The sequence below is a fragment of the Dioscorea cayenensis genome, unplaced genomic scaffold (assembly GCF_009730915.1).
Source record: "Dioscorea cayenensis subsp. rotundata cultivar TDr96_F1 unplaced genomic scaffold, TDr96_F1_v2_PseudoChromosome.rev07_lg8_w22 25.fasta BLBR01001651.1, whole genome shotgun sequence".
Lineage (NCBI taxonomy): Eukaryota > Viridiplantae > Streptophyta > Magnoliopsida > Dioscoreales > Dioscoreaceae > Dioscorea > Dioscorea cayenensis.
In genome coordinates, this window is record NW_024088042.1 from 11,476 (window position 1) to 23,949 (window position 12,474).

Genomic DNA, 12,474 nt, shown 5'->3' on the forward strand with positions numbered 1-12,474 from the left:
CCGATGAGGATTCAAACAGTCATATAGTGAACTTTCTCGAGGTGTGAGATATGCTTAAGATAAATGGGGTGATGGATGATGCCATCAAGTTGAGAGCTTTCCTATTTTCCTTAAAGGGAAGAGTGAAGCAGTGGCTACACTTATTACCTAGAGCATCGATTACCACATGGTAGGAGATGGTAGAAGCTTTTCTGGCCCGTTATTTCCCTCCCAGAAAATCTACAAAGCTTAGGAATGAGATCTCGTCCTTTGTACAATAAGAATTGGAGTCTCTATTTGAGATGTGGGAAAGGTTCAAGGAGCTCCTGAGAAAATGCCAGCAACACGGATTCCTGGAGTGGATGATTGTTCAGACCTTTTACATCGGGTTGAATCCGAGTACAATGCAACTCTTGGATGCGACAGCATGAGGTACCTTAGGTAGCAAGGCCCCCGGTGAGGCCTGTCAACTAACTGAAGAAATGGGGTTAAATATCTACCAATGGAATGCTAGGGAAAAGAAAAAGGATGGCCGGTCTCCATGAAATAGATGCAGTAACTTCATTGGCGGCTCAAGTGGAATCATTGAGTAAGAAGTTAGACCTTCTAACTTCAAATAAAGTGGCAGCCGTGACTACTTGCACCGGTGTGGTGGAGGACATGCTCCCTCTGAATGCCCGATCTCTATCGGTGATGCATCTTTGGTTGAGAATGTCGATTTTGTGGGTAATGCAATGAGAAACCAAGGGAATCCATATAGTAACACCTACAATCCGGGTTGGAAGAATCATCCCAATTTTTTGTGGAACAACTAAGGTCCCCAAAAGGCCATGGGGCCACCGGGTTTCCAACAACAACAACATCCCCAAACATGGAAAACCGAGTTTTAGATTTGGAGACCCGAATGACCGATTTGGAGAAGGCCTTGACTAGGTTTGTGCAATCGTAAGATACAGGGTTTCAATCAGTCGAGGCTACACTTCACAACCACACCGCCTCTTTTGTACAATCTTGAAAATCAAGTGGGGCAGATTGGGAAGTCTTTATCGGGGAGACCACAAAGAAGCTTACCGTGTAATACCGAGACCAATCCTAGAGAGCATGTGAAGGCGATCACTTTGAGGAGTGGTCGAGAGGTTGAAGGTAGGCTTCCGAGTGAGAAGCCCAATGAACACGCACCCGAAGGTCATAGAGGTTGAAGAGGGAACAAGCAATGAGAAGGAGATGGCACCTCCACCTTTCAAGCCAAGAATCCCTTATCCCTCTAGATTGAAGAATGACCAAGGGGATGAACAGTACAAGAAGTTCCTGAGTTTGTTCAAGCAACTACACATCAATATTTCTTTTGTTGAGGCATTGGCTCAAATGCCTAAGTATGCAAAATTTCTTGAAGGACTTGTTGACTAACAAGAGGAAGTTGAAGGGGAGTGTTTCAGTGATCCTAGATATGTCTTTGCTCGGTGGTGTTGCAAAAGAATATGCCGAACAAGAAGAAAGACCTGGGAAGCTTCATCATTCCATGTAATATTGGCAAATAGGGTGAAGAAATAGCACTGGCGGACTCAGGGGCTAGTATCAACATCATGCCATATACCTTCTTTCTGAAGCTAGGCTTGGGCGAGCCTAGACCCACTCGGATGACTTTACAATTGGCAGATCGAACGGTGAGACATCCGAGGGGTATCATTGAAGACATGCTTGTCAAGGTGGACAAGTACATTTTTTCAGTTAACTTTGTAGTGCTAGAGGTCGATGAGGATGCGGACGTACCTTTGATACTTGGGAGACTGTTCTAGCAGATTTCCAAGGCATTGATTGACATCGACGACGGAGAGCTAACATTGAGATTTGGAGATGACAAGCTCACATACCGCCTTACTGAAGCCATGCGGCATTCTCTTGATTTCGATGATGCTTTGTATTATCTCAACACTAATGATGAGATTGTTGATGAATACATGCAAGAAATGTTCAATCCAGACCCGTACGAGGGTTTGTTCGACCAAGAGGTGGAAAATGAAGAAGTTATGATGCTTGGTTCCACTGAAGAAGTACCATCTCCTCTGGGGAACCTGAAGAAGGTGCTCCGAAAGATGAAGAGGTCGAGGAGATGCCACCGGAAATGCTCCAAGGCTGTTGGAGATGCACGTGAACTAAACAAATTGGATGCACCATTGCTACTTGGTCCAAAGCCCGATAACTCCCCCTCTACCTTCAAGAGACTTTGTTCTTCATGCTTTCAAGTCATGGGTAAGAGGGCAACCTTCATCTATAAACCTCCCTGGGGCAAGACAATGTACGTTAAGCTTAGTGACATTAAACAAGCGCTTCTTGGGAGGCAACCCAAGTGTTTAATATTTTCTTAGTTAGTAGTTTAGTGTTTGCGCAAATAAAGTGTTGTGTGTTGGTGTCTTGATTTTTAGATGCTTTTGTTATGGTTTTCAATATCATTGTGTGTTTTCATGTGGATTTCATGAAGTTTTGGTCGCTTGAGCTAGTTTCTCATGTTTTTCACTCGTATAGTTTTGCATAATAGGGCAGGCTCTGAGTGTGTAAACATGTTCATGAATTTTCTGCAGAGGTTTCAGAGTTTTTAAGGCATCCAGAGAAAATGCTCAAGCGTGTGAAATTTCTGCACGTCCGTGGATTTATACTGCAAGCTCATCCAGAGAAGACACAGGGGCGTGGACACGCCCCTGTGAGTGACCACATGACTTTTGCATGCTCGTGGGTAAGTTCCGCATGGGCATGTGCCTTCCTGCAGAGACTCAGCAAATTATCCGGAGAGCATATAGGGGTGTGGACTCGCCCCTCTCGGAGAACTTGTGACAAACGCACGGGCGTGGGTATTTTCCGCACGCCCATGAGGATTTCTGCAGAAGATCTCTCTCCATCCCGAGAAGACACAGGGGCATGCGGTTGTCCCTATGAGTTGGGCCTATGAATGTCCACGACCAGTGTGGAATTTTCGAACGGGCGTGTGGAACACTTAGTGATTTTTCTCGGGTATACCGAGAAGCCACAGGGGCGTGCGCCTGCCCTATGGGTCGGGTGCACGGGCTGGGTATTTTCTACACGCCCATGTGGTTGCATTCAGAGAGATTGAGTGTTATCCCGAGAGTGCACAGGGGCGTGTGTCTACCCTGTAGCTCTCCCCTATGGAGGCGCACGGGCGTGGGTAATTTTTGCACGCCCGTGTGGATATACAGAATGCCAAGAGGCGCGAGTTCGTTTTAAAGGATCGTCGTTCCTCTTCATCCTAACATTCTCCATTCATCTGAGAGCAATCTCACATCATTTCATGACCTCGCATTGCTGATTTGGAAGGATTTGTACTTGGTTTTCTGACCGATTCAAGGTTTTCAATCTCAACTCACCGGTAAGCCCTAGCTTTCGTTTTGTTTTCTTTGCCAGTTCTTGATCTTAATCAATAAAACTAGCTAGTAATGCTTCATTTCTACAATTAGAATGATTATGCATGTTTAGAACGAAGTTAGAAGTGATTTAACGGTGTATTTTTAGATTTTTGGGGCGCGGCCATGTGGAAATTCCCCACGATGGTGTGGATTTCTGTAGCATTACTTAATTAAATGCTTTGATTGATTTTCTTTCAAATTTTGTAGATTATGGTACCTCGGTCAAATAAGCAAGCCAAGAAACGGCTGTGTGAGTTGTCCCCCGAGTCCGAGAGCATGAGATTCACTATCCCCGAGTATCAGGCTCATTTTGAGTGTCTATCGAGACTTTGGTTTGAATAGACTCAATTTTTGGACACAAGCATATTGAGAGATTTACAGCAGGGAGATGAGTTCATAGATGAGGTGGGTGGATGGAGGCAGTTATTGTCGACTAGGGAGCCAGCCATTTGTGAACTCAAACTTGAGGTCTCAGCGTCATTCGAGTTCGATAGATCTTATGTGAGATTTGACAGCCTCGACGCCATTCAATTCAGAGCATTTGGACATTACCATAGCATGAGCATCACTCAGTTTTTAGTTTGGCTTGGCTTGTATGAAGAGGTATTTACAGATACTGAGGAGTATTCCTGGTTACTGACAGATTACCCTTGAGTGTTGACCCCCGCAGAGAGCTTACCGAGCGTTGTGTGGTGAGGGTCAGTATGAGCGGAGGTGTCCAAGGCCACGTGCCTTTCCTGATCTGCGTATCGATTTTTACACACCATTCAGAGCAGGTCGGTGAATGGCCATGGTGATAGCACTGGTGTTCTGAGCCGGCAGGAGCTTCTGTACTTGTATTCGATGGTATAGCACATACTGATTCATGTAGGGCACATCATCGTAGAGTACATTCGACATTAGGGGTAGTATGCCAGATTAGGAGTGATCTTCTTGGGCCCCTACATTACGAGATTAGTTTTGGGCATGGGTCTCTTGGACTCAATTCGCGGGGCAAAGAAGATGAGTACACCTGCGCCCTTGAGCCTGGAGACGATGAGATTGATGGGTATGTTCCGTAAGGTTCAGACGGGAGTTTATGTTTTGGTTCTATCAGCTCCAGAGATAACTGAGGATGAGGGTGATGATGCCGAGGCTTCTCAACCTTCTCCCGAGCCTCAGCAAGCATCGATGGAGATCGAGGCACATCTGATGGTAAAGGACCCACCGTTAGTACGCATCTTTTCACCATCTCGGGCCCATGATCGCTTTGAGAGGATCGAGAATGTGTAGGGGTGATACGGACAGAGGTCCCTGAGGTCTGAGCAAAGATTGATGAGGTTCGGGCTACGTAGGCCGCACATTATATAGAGTTCATGGCATGTTTCGACACATTACAACAGATTTTAGAGCTCGACGTCGCCTCATCATTTGTCTTGAGGTTGAGGACTCCTCAGGCCCCTCCGGCATCACCATCACCACCTCCACCAGCACCCTTTGAGCTAGCACCCATAGTAGCAGAGGAGCCAGAGCGCGGTACCGACACTTGATTTATTTTCTTTCATTTTTATTACTTTTTTCATTTCATTTTGGACTTGTATACTCCAAAAGGACTTTCCTTCTGAGTTTATTTTCATTTTGTTGTCTCGAGTTGTATTCATTGCCTTATCTTTTATATATACCCGAGCTATTTTTGTTTTTATTGAGCTTTACTAAGCCCCCTCATGTATGCGTGCATATGGTCTTGTTATCATGGGAATTAAGACTTTGTCATGGGCACGGCCAATGGTGTTTCGGCACTTGGCCATGTGTACTTCACAACCTGTTGGAACATCACTCCCAATTATTTAGCTCCATCAAATGCAACACTAGGAGTCAGGGGAGTATTGTTTTGATTGGTTCTCCCCCATTTGTTCTTGATTGATATACATTATAAGTGAGCTTGCATGTGTACATTGGGGATAATGTACAACTTACGTGTGGGGTTAGTTTCATGGTGCACACATCTCTTTCATATTAATTTTGATTAATATACATGCTCACATAGCCAATGGCGGTTCACCTTAGTTGCAATGATTGTATTCATGAGTTTAGGAGAATTTTTAACATTAAATGTTCTCATGCTCTAGTTTTTACTTGAATTTCTAGGAATTTTTGCCGGATTGTCACTTGTTGCACTACTCACTCTTTAAACTCTTTTGGAAACTCAACTTTGATGTTAAAGGGACTAAGTATAGTTGTTTATTTTGTTAATTCTGAAAAAAATGGAAAAATGAAAATAAAGAACAAAATAGTTTTATTGTTTAGTTGTGCTTGTTGGGTGGAAAGAACTACTACCTATGAAGTAAGAAGCTACTCTCATAAGTCTGATACTAGTTATGCCCTAATGAGAGAAAAAGCTACCTCATAGGATGAGTGAAAGCTACCACTCCGGTAGAATGAGATACCACCTCGAAAGTGTGAAAGCCATCTTAGCGGCCGCTTTGAAAAGGCTACCTTAGAGGATGTGTGAAGCTACTATCATCTTTGAAATTCTTGTTACGTTTTGTAGAAAAATAAGTCCCTTTTACTTACAACTTTGAGGAGTATACCTTGGGTTGACTTTAGTGAGTTCACACGCTTACACTATTTCCGGTTTGTTGTCCTTTTTGATTCTAGTTTTTAGCTAGAGCAATGATTTTTCGTATTTAGTATTGAAATTCCCTTACTTGTAGAATGCTCTCTTTGTATGCTTTGGTGAACCTAAGGCCAAGCACTTCCAATATTTCCTTAATCTATGCTTTAATGTTTAATTTTTGCTTGAGGAAAAGCAAAAGCTTAAGTGTGGGGGAGTTTTATGAGTGCTTGTCTGATATGAATACGAAGTGCTCTCTACTTATGATGAGCATTACTTTTATCGGGTTTTTAACGCTAATATGTGTGTATTTATGTTACTTTCATGTAGATAGGGTTATGAGGCCGAATATTAGAGAAAGAAGTTAATGTGGATCGTAAATGCACCAATTGGAGGAAATCTTGAGAAGGTTCAAACGCGAAGACATAAGTCGGGTTTGAAATGCGGGAATGTGTGCCAACCTTGTCGTATTCAAGTTAGCACAACAATTTGGAGGGGCACAAGGGCAATCACATTCAAGCGTTCCTACTTGTGCATGTATAGCAAGATCTCCACCAACATGTCTGTTATTGAAGAAGCAAAATGATCTACGACATAAACGTGTACCTGTTTACGTTACCTCAATGAAAGTATTGATTTGGGAGTGTCTCGGGGCGGTACTGTAGTAGGGAACTGTAGCAAACAATGTAGCAAAACAGAGAATCCACATGGGTGTGCGTTAATTCCACACTCCCGTGTTAAAAAATCCACAGGGGCGCCCACATGGGCGTGTGGATTCCGGATTCCAGCCCTATTTAAGGCCGATTTCAGCCACGATTTTAGGATTCTTTTCTCCATCTTTTGCCCAACTTAAGAGAGGGCTCCGGCTAGGGTTTTGAGACATATTGGCTAGGGATTTGGAGAGGTTCTATGGCTCTGACATCCCGCTCCTTTTGGAAGAAGGTTAGTGGGAGAGCTTTCATCGACACCGATCCGGCGAGGTGTATCCTAGGCCGGACAAAAGGACCCTTGGACGAGTAGAAGACTCTCTACAAGACCATCGCTACAACCATTGAGGGGGTTTTCTATGGATTCTTTGTTATTACATTTGATTTCATTGATTGTAATTAGCTCCATGGAGAGCTAAACCCCCTAGTGGGTACTTGGGGTATTTGTGAACCCTAGGATGTATTCGTTTCATTAAACCTCTTTATTATGCTTTCAATGAATTGATGTTTTATTTGAGTTCCAATCTTGAATGCTAGATTGTTTGAATACTCCCTTAGAGTGAAATTAGGGTTGAGAGTTCTTGTTGGTAACCCTTGTGAGGAAGTGACACATCACGAGAGTTAAACAAAGCTGGATTGGAGAGGGTTGAAAGGGTGAGTGGAGAGGTAGCGGAGCGTCCCCTTTCCCCTTCGGTGTGATTTATTTTACCTCCATTTCCTTAAGTTCTTTGCGGTCATAGTAGAGTAAAAGGGCTAAAGGATGATCTTCCCCTGGGGCTTAGTTGCGAGTGGAACGAAATGAAGCGTTGAAGTGATTTTAGCACCTACGGCTTAATTGTGGCTAGTGACCTTCCACCTGGACAAAAGGGTTAGGTCTACATCTAGGAAGAGGATTTATCACTTGTAATCCTTAGAAATAATTTAATTCTATACGAGTGCGAGGTTGAGAGGTTATTCAATTTCTCCTCCGGGACATGTATAGAGTTAAGCATGGTTGACCTTAGATTTGGGACCATGTATTTAAGGATCTCCACGAATCATTATTGCATTAGTTAGGAAGTATAATAGAGTGTTCTTGCACTTGAAACGATTGTCCTAGGCTGAACAATATCCAGGTACCCCATTTGTGTCGATTGCCATACCTTCTCCTTTACTTGTGATCTCTTTCTTGTTCTTTTACTTTTGTTATTTCACATCTTGTCACACATATCACTATTCATATTTCACTTAGTTAAGAAAGAATTTAAGTGTTTTTATTCCCTACTTCTGGGATTTTATTACTTCGATAAACCCGTGCACTTGCTTGACATACGCAAGGGGCGTTGTCAAGTTTTTTCTTGACAAGTATGTCTTCAATGATTCCCCTCAGATGTCTCACTGTTCGGTCTGCCAATTTCAATGTCATCTGAGTGGGCCTAGGATCTCCTAAGCCTAGCTTCTGAAAGAACGAGTATGGCATGACGTTGATACTAGCCCCCGAATCCGCCAATGCCATCTCTTCACCCAAATTGCCAATGTTGCATGGAATCACAAAGCTTCCGGGGTCTTTCTTCTTCTTCAGCGTATTCTTTTGCGACGCCACCTAACAAGAGGCATCTAAAATCACCTATGCACTATCCTCTAACTTACTCTTGTTGGTAAAAAGATCTTTCAAGAACTTGGCATACCAAGGCATTTGAGACAACGCCTCCACAAAAGGAATGTTGATGTGCAATTGCTTGAATAGACCCAAGAAGTTCTTGTATTGCTCTTCATTTTGGTCTTTCTTCAATCTTGAAGGATACTGGATTCTTGGCTTCTAAGGTGGGTGTGCCACCTCCTTCTGTTTGTTAGCTCTCTCCTCAACCTCCACGACCTCGGGTGCTTCAACATTGGTCTTCTTACTTGGAAACCTACCCTCAACCTCATGACCACTTCTCAAAGTGATCGCCTTCACATGTTCTCTTGGATTAATCTCGGTATTACTCGGCAAGTTTCCTTGTGGTCTCTCCGATAGAGACTTCACAATTTGCCCCACTTGATTTTCTAAATTGTGTAATGAAGCGGTGTAGTTGTTCCTCCACCCTTGGTTGTAGGTGTTGCTATAAGGATTACCTTGTACCCTTACCGAATTTCCCACAAAGTCTACTTGTTCAGTCGGGGCTGAAGTAGCAATTGAAATAAGACAATTAGACAGTATATGTTAATCCCCACAACCATCATAACTCGTAATCACGGCCACCCTTGGTGAAGTCAATGTATCAAATTTCTTACTCAATGCCTCTACTTGGGCTGCTAAGGATGTAACCACATCAATTTCATGAAGCCCGCCCACTTCTTCTTTTCCCTTGCATTCCATTGGTAGTTGTTCATGGCCATTTCCTCTACCAACTGCTGGGCTTCTTTAGGGGTCTTGTTCCCCATTGTACCTCCTACTGTGGCATCTAGAAGTTGTCTCGTACTTGGATTCAACCCATTGTAAAAAGTCTGAATGATCATCCATTCGGGGAAACCATGTTGTGGGCACTTTCGCAAGAGGTCCTTGAATCGCTCCCATGTCTCAAACAAAGATTCAAGCTCCATCTGAACAAAAGATGATATTTCTTTACGAAGCTTCACCGATTTCCCCGGAGAAAAGTACCTTGCAAGAAAAGCTTTGACCATTTCATTCCATGTCGTGATGGATGCTCATGGTAAAGAATATAGCCACTACTTTGCTCTTCCTTTTAGAGAGAATGGGAAAGCCCTCAATCTTATAGCATCATCCGTAACACCGTTAATCTTCAGCATGTCACAAACTTCCAAGAAGTTTTGAATATGGTTGTTTGGATCCACATTGGCCAAACCATTGAACTACACCGACTGCTGTATCATTTAGATGAATGCTAGCTTTAGCTCAAAGTTTGGAGCTGTAATCGGGGGCCACACATTGCTAGATTGTGTCCCCAATACTGATGGTCTGGCGTAATCATAAAATGTTCTCTGTTATTCATTCTCTTCTGCCATGTTGTCAGACCCTTCAACATCCACTTCAACTAGATTCGACGGTTCTTGCACAGGTTCTTTTCCCTTTCATCTAAGTGTATGTTCAAGTTGAGGATCACCTTCAATTAATATCGAAGGGTTCCCTCGAGTCATAACCTGGAGCTGCACCAAATAAAGAAAACAAATCAGAATGATAATAGAATAAGAAGATGTGAAGTAGAATAAATGACAAATGGCTAAGATAACAAAGTGCAATGTATCTCTAAACGCCTACTCCCTGGCAACGGCTCCGAAAACTTGACAACGTCCCTTGCGTATGACCCGCAAATGCATGGGTTTATCGAAGTAATAAATCCCAAGTGAGTGGGGTATCGTATCCACAGGGAGTAGGGAATAAAAATACTAAAATTTCTACTTAACCAAGAAAAAATGAATAATGATTGTTTTGATAAAGTGTAATGTAAGCAAAAACAAAAGTAACAAGAACGAGAGGCCCAACTAAGTGAGAGGAAAGGCAATCGATAGAACTAGGGTACTCGGACAATACTCCTCGTAGGACTAATGTTTCAATTGCAATACCTACTGTTATGCTTCCTAACTAATGGTTAATGAGTTATGAAAATCCTAAAGTACATAGTGCCAAACCTAAACTCAACTGTGACTAACTCTACAATATGTCTCGGTGGACAAATCGCTCAGTCTCAACACCTCACACTATGCAAAGTTGTATTGAGTTCTAGGGATTCCAAGTGATAAACCATATTCCTATGTGTAGATCTAACCTTTTGCTCCAGGCAAAAGACCCCTAGTCACAATTAAGCCCCAGATACTAAAGTCACTTCAACACTTCATTCTATTGCTTATGCAACTAAGCCCTAGTGGAGTTCATCCTTTAGTTCTTTACTTTATTATAATCGTAAAGAACTCTAGGAATTGGAGGTAGGATAAATCACAAGGGAGTGGAAAGGGGATGCTCCGCTACCTCTCGACTTACCCTCTCAACCCTCCCCAATCTAGCTTTGTCTAACCCTCATGGCGTTTCATTCAACCACAAAGATTACCAAGATGAACTCTTGACAATGCCCCTTGCGTATGCCCCGCAAGTGCACGGATTTGTCAAAGTAATAAAATCCTAGATGAGTGGGTTATCGTATCCACAGGTAGTAGAGAATAAAAACACTTAAATTGTTTCTTAACTGAGTGAAAGATAAATAGTGATATGTGTGAGAAAATGTGAAATAATAAAAGTAAAAGAACAAGAAAGAGAGCACAAGTAAAGGAGAAGGTAAGGCAATTGATATAAATGGGATACCTGGATATTGTTCCCCCTAGGACAATCATTTCAAGTGCAAGAACCCTCTATTATATTTTCTAATTGATGAAATAATAAGTCATGGAGAATTTTAAATACATGGTCCCAAATCTAAGGTCAACCATGCCTAACTCTATACATATCCCAGAGGAGAATATGAATAACCTCTCAACCTCGCACTCGTATAAAATTGCAATGAGTTCTAGGGATTCCAAGTGACAAATTCTCTTCTTAGATGTAGACCTAACCCTTTGGTCCAGGTGGAAGGTCCCTAGCCACAATTAAGCCATAGGTGCTAAAATCACTTCAACACTTCACTCCGTTGCACTCACAACTAAGCCCAGCGGAAGGTCATCCTTTAGCCCATTCACTCTACTATGACCGCAAAGAACTTGAGAAAATGAAGGTAGAATAAAGCACACCAGAGGGGAAAGGGGACGCTCCGCTACCTCTCGACACACCCCCTCAATACTCTCCAATCTAGCTTTATCTAACTCTCGTGGTGTGTTACCCACTCACAAGGGTTACCAACAAGAACCCTAAACCCTAGTATCACTCTAAGGCAGTACTCATACAATCAAGCATTCAAGATTAGAACTCAAATAAAACATCAATTAATTGAAAGCATAATAAAGAGGTTCAATGAAACGAATACATCATAGGGTTCACAAATACCCAACTACCCACTGGGGGTTTAGCTCTCCATGGAGCTAATTACAATCAATGAAATCAAATGTAAAAGCAAAGAATCCATAGAAAAACCCCTCGATAGTCGTGGCGATGGTTTTGTGGAGAATCATCTACTCGTCCAAGGGTCCCTTTGTCCGGCCTAGGATACACCTCATCGGATTAGTGCCGACGAAAGCTCTCCCACTAACTTTCTTCCAAACGGAGCGTGATGTAGGAGCTGAAGTACCTCTTGCGCTGTAAGGGGTGCTCCGGTCCCTATCGGTGTAAATTGAGGATCGGGAACCTGTCTTAAACCCTCCACTGCATCCCTCCCGCCCTGAGTGATCTCTGGAGCAACGATAGCTAGATTGTATGCTCCAGGCCCACATCTACACACCAAGCCCATCATCCTAATTATATCAATCCCAAGAGGAGAAGACACGACAGTCCTCTCAGCATCGCGGATGACGTCCAAAAAACCCATCCCTAAGATGAGTCTAGTGACGCAGGAACTAGAGAATAATACTCCTACTCTCACAAATTGGCCTGGTGCCTCAAGACGTCTGCCACTACGTGCCCGAGGTGAATCGGCACATTGTAGACCATGGAATATAAATAGAGTAGGTCCTTCCTGCTTAAAATAGCTGTGTTATCATCTCGACTGGACACAGACCTGCTAAGGACTGAGTTTAAGTATCTGTAGCTCAGCCGGGATAGACTGGTAGCCTTGGTACTCCTAGTTTGTACTGCCCATGTCAACATAAAACTCGGTATGCTTATTGCGGAGTCACTGTGCTCCAAAAATCTATTGGCAAGTGTCCATACTCCTCTATA

At 43.1% G+C, this 12,474-nt stretch overlaps 2 non-coding genes across 2 annotated transcripts; one reads left to right on the top strand and one right to left on the bottom strand.

Annotated features, from left to right (window-relative positions):
• Positions 1-224: 224 nt before the first annotated feature.
• On the bottom strand, positions 225-331 carry LOC120256801. Its single transcript, XR_005535416.1, has one exon. It is a non-coding gene; the product is annotated as a small nucleolar RNA R71 (small nucleolar RNA).
• An 8,852-nt stretch (positions 332-9,183) lies between these two features.
• Positions 9,184-9,290, top strand: LOC120256800. Its single transcript, XR_005535415.1, has one exon. It is a non-coding gene; the product is annotated as a small nucleolar RNA R71 (small nucleolar RNA).
• Positions 9,291-12,474: the final 3,184 nt, after the last annotated feature.